The sequence below is a fragment of the Arachis hypogaea genome, chromosome 11 (assembly GCF_003086295.3).
Source record: "Arachis hypogaea cultivar Tifrunner chromosome 11, arahy.Tifrunner.gnm2.J5K5, whole genome shotgun sequence".
Lineage (NCBI taxonomy): Eukaryota > Viridiplantae > Streptophyta > Magnoliopsida > Fabales > Fabaceae > Arachis > Arachis hypogaea.
Genome location: NC_092046.1, coordinates 112,842,975 through 112,850,213, shown reverse-complemented (window position 1 = coordinate 112,850,213; position 7,239 = coordinate 112,842,975).

Here is a 7,239-nt window from a genome sequence, read left to right as displayed (position 1 = left end):
AGTTATAGCACAACCTGGCAGTAGATGGATCTATGGTTACCATCAATCCCGACCTAAGGGCATATTGGCTTCAGCACTTACCTTTGAGGCTCGAGTGTGGGCACAGATTATGTCCCACTATGTCTTTCCGAGCACTCACGAGTCCTCCTTCACTGCAGACATGGTTGTTCTCCTCTAGTGTATCCTTACAGACCAGCCTTTCAACTTACCAAGTCACCTCTGGCACGCTATGGGACACGTACAGATTGCGGGCAACCTACCCTTTCCCGCCTTAGTTTCAGATCTAGTCTCGGCAGCCGGAGTCTCCTACCGAGCTGGGGACACCAAGACCATACTTCCGCGGGACGATCAGTGTGTCCCTAACGGGAAGTACATCAGACCCCAAGCAGCCACTACCAGCCGAATTGTAGACCCGACCGGAGATATTCCTTCTCCTTCTACATCACAAGCACCTTCAACAAATCAGCTGCTCCTTCAGATACTTCAGAGATTGGACCGGCTTGACCGGTAGGCAAAGAGAATGGAGCGTCGTAACAAGCGCCAATTTACATACCTCAAGGAGTTGATTGTTGGCAACCACCCACCTGAAGAAGAACCAGACACTCCGGACTCCACTTCACCTACCATCACCGGGAGCCATGACAACCCCGACTGTGGAGATGCTGTTACCAGCCCCCTTTTGTTCCTAACTGATGGCACCGAGGATGGTGCCAAGTCTTAAGTGTGGAGAGGTCAGTCAGTACCTAACTTCCGGAGGTAATCTCTCTCTTAACACCAACATTTTAGTTTTTCTTTTGTTAGATAGAATAGATTGCATGATAATAATTGTTTGCATGTATGTTTGCTTGGTTAAAGTACTAAATTTCTTTTCAAGACTCTATTTTATAATATTTCACTAATTTAAATTGAAAAATTTGTGTTAAACTTGTTTGAAGACTATAAATTGGAACATGAATTGTAGCTAAGAACACACAACCTGTGAGAATTTGAGCTAAATTATATGGTTACACTATTTAACCATAATATTTTATTCTTGTGTGTTTTCTTCTCTATAATTGTAATCTATAGTTTGTTCCACCTTATATGTCAAATGTTTAGTGTATTTATATGCATGCATATGATTGAGGCCATCATTTATTATTATCTCACTTATCCCAAATAGCCTACCCCTTCAATTACCTTTGTTAGCCACGTTGAGCCTTTTAATCCCCATTTGTTCTATATTTTACCACATCACTAGCCTTAAGCGGAAAAACAATTAATTACCCCAATTGAATCTTTGGTTAGCTTAAGATAGAGATTGTGTATCAACTAAGTATGGGGAAACTGTGGGAACATGGGTTAATAGGGAATGTGTTATGATAAAATATTAGGAATTTGGATACCTACTCATGTGAAACCTGAAAAATTAAAAATCCATGTGCATTGATAAGTTATATTTACTTTTACTTTAAAAAAAAACCAAAAATATTCAATTAAATAAATAAATAAATAAATAAGGGGACAAAATTACCCCAATCTTAAGCTAATGAAAGATCAATGCATATGTGATACAATTAAAGAAGAGTTGATACATGAGTATGTAATGTAAAAGTGGGAATTTTGGGTAGCTAGGCATGATTTTTGAAGTATAGAGAGTGTGTGTATAGGTGAGAGCTTAGGTTAGTCAAAGATTCAATTTATAGCTCACTTGGCCATACATATATCCTCACCCTTACCTTAGCCCCATTACAACCTTGAAAAGCCCTCATGATGTTTACATTAGTACATTAAATATTTGTTGATTGGTTAGGTGAAGAACAAAGTTTAGAAAGCATGACTAGAGAAGACTAGAGTGAATTACCCCATACACTTGAGTGATTAGAGTGCACATACACTACCAGTGAGGGTTCAATGCTTGATTCTATGTTCCCTGCTTTCATGACCTGTCTTCTTACAAGTCCACTTGTATTTACTGTATGATTTGAATTAGTGATATCTGATTTATGTTTGTCTTGAAGAACTTATTTACTTTTAACCAAGAATGCAGAACCATCTTAGCATATAGTTGCATTCATATATAGGTTGCATCTCATGAGTCTTACTTTCCCCATTCATTTATTTTATCTCCTTGAGCTTAGCATGAGGACATGCTAATGTTTAAGTATGGGGAGTTTGATAAATCACTATTTTATGGTTTATCTTGTGCTGATTTGAGTGGCTTTTGTCAAGTCTTTACACACTTATTCATACTATTTGCATGCTTTTACAATTCCTTCCTAGTTTTGTTCTATGATTGAAAACTTGCTTCCTAAGCCTTTAATTTGTGTATTTGAATTCCCCTTTATACCATTCGATGTCGTGATCCGTGTGTTAAGTGTTTCAGGCTTTATAGGGCAGGAATGGCTTAGAAGATGGAGAGGAAGCTTGCAAAAATGGAAGGAACACAAGAAACTAAGGAGATAACCAGCGAGCATCAATGCGTACGCGTGGATTGGAGTTTGCACAGAGATGCGTGCGCGTGCCTGACGCGTACGCGTGACACGCAAAGATGACCTGCGACGCGTACGCGTGACATGCGCGATCTGCAGAAGTTGCAGAAAACGCTGGGGGGCAATTTTGGGCCGAGTTTGGACCCAGTTTCTGGCCCAGAAACACAGACTAGAGCCAGGAGACAGCAGAGACTCAAGACACATTCACATTACGCATAGTTTTAGTTGGTGTTTTGAATCTTAGAGAGAATTCTACTCTTTCCTCTAGAGTTCTTCACATTCATAGTTTTAGATTTTATTGCTTTTGCTTTGGATATTGAGAAGAGTCATTACCTCCGTTGAAGTTTCATTATTCTAGTTTGTTTTCCTATTCCTTTACTCTTTTATTGCCCATTAACCCTCTTTGGATAAGTATGTTTATGATTTTGGAATTTATTAATGCAAAGAACCATTTTTACTTTTAATTAATTTTCAATTATTGTTTATCATGTCTTCCTTTTATTCCCTTTTTAATTCTGTGAAAGTTATATTCATGTTGATGGAGTAGTTCCCTAACTTGATTGGGAGTTGATTAAGAGGAGAACTTTGAGTTGGAATACTCAGGTGTTAATCTTAATTGGAAGTTGTTGGCTGACTCTCTAGTCTCTGACTCTAATCCTTTCTTAGGAAAGGATTAGGACTCGAGTGATAGAGTTGGTTAGTTAGTTACTTGACTTTCCCTTATTAAGTAGGGGATGACCAAGTAGAACAACAACCTTTTATTATTACACTTGGAAAAATTCAACAAGGATAGAACTTCCAATTAATCTTCTCCCGGTCAAGGCTTTTATTTGAATTATATAAATTCTCTCGTTAATTTCCATTGCTTAAATTTACAATTATTTATTTTTTTGTTTCTCAAACTCAAAAATTTCTTGGAAAACCTCTGACCAATAAGCTGCACTCTTTTGTCAACTCGTTGGGAGACGACCTGGGATTTCTACTCCCAGTATTTTGTTCTAAATTTTGTGACAACTCTTTTCTAAATTGATAAGCGGATTTTTGTTGGTTAAAAAATGTACTTGCAACGCTTTTTTCTCTATAAATTCTTAATCAGCCAATTTCTGCCATGTCATAAAAGCTGTCTTTTTTTATCCACAAGGTCCACCGTAATTTGGTTATACCCTAAGTAACCATCTAAGAAGCAGTAAAATACATGTCTAGCTAACCTCTCAAGCATTTGGTCAATGAATGGGAGAGGAAAGTGATCCTTCCTTATGGCTGTGTTGAGCTTCTTGTAATCAATGCACATCCACCTACCGGTCACTGTTCTTGTAGGTTAGTTTGTTCTTCTCATTGGTGACTACTGTGACTTTTCCCTTCTTGGGTACCATTTGTACCGGACTCACCTAAGGGTTATCTGAAATTGGATAAATGATCCATGTATCTCAAAGCTTCATTACCTTCTTTTGGACCACCTTTTTTATCACTGGATTGAGCTTCCTTTGTGTTTGCATTACTGGCATAGAATCTTCTTCAAGTAAAATTTTGTACATGCACATAGTAGGACTTATTCCTTTTAGATCACTAATGGTCCACCCAAGTGAGGTCTTGTGATTCCTCATCACCTTAACTCCTTAAGCGATTCTTCTTCTTCCAACTTACTCAAGGATGCACTTATGATCATTGGATACATTTTCTTTGTGCCAAGGGATGCATACTTGAGAGTTGGAGGCAAGGGTTTTAGCTCTAATTTAGGTTGCTCAGCCTCTTTCTCCTTCTTAGGTGATGGGGCATGCATAACCGTCTCCTTTATTGGCACTTCTTCTCCTTCTTTCAAGCATAGGAGTTGAAAGACTGCCAGGGAGTTACTAAAGGATTCTTCTTTAAAAACCTCCTGTACCAAGGGGTCAACAATGTCCACCTTCATACAATTCTCAATGTCACTTGGGTGTTGCATGGCTTTAAACACATTGAAAACCATCTGCTTATTATGAACCCTTAAGGTCAGTTCTCTTTTTTTAACATCTATAAGGGCTCTTCCAATGGCTAGAAATGGCCTTCATAGGATGATAAAGGCATTCACATCTTCCTCTATGTCAAGAATCACAAAGTCTGTAGGAAATATAAACTTTCCTACCTTGACTAATAAATTTTTCACTACTCCATGTGAAAACTTGATTGATCTATCAGCCAATTGGAGAGAGATCCATATGGGTTTTACTTTTTCTATTTGCATCTTCTTCATCATTGATAGGGGCATCAAGTTGATGCTTGCTCTCAAATCATAGAGTGTTTTTTCAATGGTAATTTCTCCAATTGTGCATAGAATTTGAAAACTCCCTGGATCTTTCAACTTTTGTGGCAATTTCTTTTGAATAATGGCACTGCACTCTTTGGTAAAGATCATGGCCTTATCCTTTTTCCAGGTTCTCTTCTTATATATTAACTCCTTCATTAATTTTGCATAAAGTGGCATTTGTTCCAAGGTCTCACTGAATGGAATGTAAATTTGCAATTTTCTGGGGAAACGGGATCTTGGGTGCATATGCTTTCACCCTTTCCTTTTCTTTTGGAGCTGGGGGAGGTGGTGAAATAACTTCATCTCCTTGCCTGTTGTTTTCCTTTGAGGCTTCTCCATCTTGTCCTTCTTTGTTAGTGGCTTCATTACCTACCACCTTTCTACTTCTCAGATTAATGGCCTTGCACTCTTTTCTCAGATTTGCCATTGTGTCACTTGGGAAGGTGTTTGTAGGTTTCTCTACTAACTTCTTAGCAATTTGACCCATAGTGCACGAAATTGAACTCCGCAAGTTTCGCACAGATGAACCAGCAAGTGCACCGGATCGTCCAAGTAATACCTCAGGTGAGTGAGGGTCGAATCCTACGGAGATTGTTGGATTGAGCAAGTAATGGCTATCTTGTAAATCTTACTCAGGCGATTAGAAAAGATGGTTGTTTGTTTAAAAGCATAAATAAAAATAGTAAAGAGCGAAATACTATATTACTGTGAAAGCAATGATAGAGATTCAGTTAAGGCTTTGGAGATGCGTATTCTTTCCGGATTAACTTTTCTTACTGTCTACTTCAATAATGAATGATTCATTCAATGGCAGCCGTAATTGACTAACTCATATAGCATTCTCATCAAATTGGCCTCTTCTAAACCATAGCAGTCCACCATATCCGAGCAACTCATGTAGCATCCTCATCAAGTTAACTCATGGCTTCCCACTATGGCCGAAGGTGAAGCACTAAGCAATCCACTCCCCTTCGCGATCTTACTCAAAATGCCACAGACAAGGTCGGATCTTCCGAATCAGGGAATGCTGCTTCTCTAACTCTAGCCTTAATGCCACAGAGACCTCAGTAATCTACGGTAAACGGAATTTTATGTCACTTATCTAAAGTTGCCCAGGTACGCTCTTGGAATCTGTAGTGTACTTTCTAGCTATGTTTTAATGCTATCTGGGTCAGGACTCGCACGAAACCCATGTAGAACAAGGATGATTGTCACAGTTCATCCTCAATTCATGAGATAAAGAACAAAAATACACAAGAGAATGGAATCAAATGTGTAGTGAAATAGAGACAGTAATATTATTAATCCATGAGAATCAACAGAGCTCCTAACCCTAACTTAGGAGGTTTAGTAGCTCATAGCTTACAGAAAGTAATAGTAAAACGTGCAAAAGGGCAACGATCCCTAACAGTGGTGATCTTTGTTCTATATATAATAACCTAATAACTAAGAAGTACAAAAGTATGATAGACTAGACTAAAGGTGTGAAGATCCACTCTTGGGCCCATTTTGGTTGAGTACTTGGGTTGAGCTTGGCATCCATCTTGAGGGATGGGCTTTAAACGCCCATTGCGGGGTGATTGATGCTGCCTTGTGCTTCTTGGTGGCATTGAACGCTAGGAATGGGGTGGAATGTGGCGTTCAACACTAGCTTAGGTCCCTTTGGGGCGTTGAACGCTAGAAAGGGGTTAACTCCTTGGCATTCAACGCCCAATATGGGCATGCTCCTTCAAAGAAAAATATAGACCATTATATATTTCTGAAAAACTATGAAAGTTAGCTTTCCACCGCCATTGCGAGCATATCATTTGGATCTTTGTAGCTCCATAAATGCTCGTTTGAGTGCACGGAGGTCTGAATTTGATAGCATCTGCTATGATTTCCTTGCCTCTGAATCAGACTTTGCCAAAACTCCTCAATTTCAGACAGAAATTACCTGAAATCATCAGAAAACACAACAACTCAAAGTAGAATCCAAAAATGTGAATTTAGCACTAAAACCTATGAAAATATAAAAAAAAAACTTAAACAAAACATAACTACAACAATATAAAAATGATGCCAAAAAGTGTATAAAATATCCGCTCATCAGAACACCAAACTTAAACTGTTGCTTGTCCCCAAGCAACCGAAAAAACGTAGGATCAGAGAGAAGAGAAGGATACAATAACTCTCAGAGTTTTCAATGAAGCTCAGTTCCAATTGATGAGGGGGCTAGTAACCATTTACTTCTGAACAGTTTTGGCATCTCACTATCCTTTGAAGCTCAGAAGTGTTGGTGTCTTTAGGAACTCAGAATCTGGATGGTATTACTGACTCTCTTAGTTTAGTTCAATAAATCTGAACAGTTTTCCAGTATTACCACCGGATACATAAACGCCACAGGCACTTAACTAGGTGAACCCAATTGGATTGTGATTCAGCTTTGCTAGAATCCCCAGACAGTGGTACCCAAAGTTCTTAGGCAAACTCTTTTTCTATTGGGAT